This window comes from Panthera uncia (assembly GCF_023721935.1).
Source record: "Panthera uncia isolate 11264 chromosome B3 unlocalized genomic scaffold, Puncia_PCG_1.0 HiC_scaffold_2, whole genome shotgun sequence".
Classification (NCBI taxonomy): Eukaryota; Metazoa; Chordata; class Mammalia; order Carnivora; family Felidae; genus Panthera; species Panthera uncia.
The window spans coordinates 4,905,406-4,905,686 of NW_026057583.1; positions in this window are offsets into that span (position 1 = coordinate 4,905,406).

Genomic DNA, 281 nt, shown 5'->3' on the forward strand with positions numbered 1-281 from the left:
CCCTGACGTGCGCAGCCCAGAGAATCCCCTAGTTCCCTCCAGAAAACAGAAGGAACAAATACGAAATTCCCGATTCTGCCAAACTCACAGGCTAAAGGCCACAAAAAGTCTGTTTTCGTTTCACAGAGCAACCGCTCTTGGATCCAAAAGCCTTTTTGTGCCTTTCTCAGAAAACATCACACACGCACGGCTCGGGGTCGGCTCAGGCTTGGAGGCAGAGGCGGCCCCGGGCAGGGTGAGCCCTGGGAAGCCCCCCACTCTAGTCTGGCACCTGCCCCCCC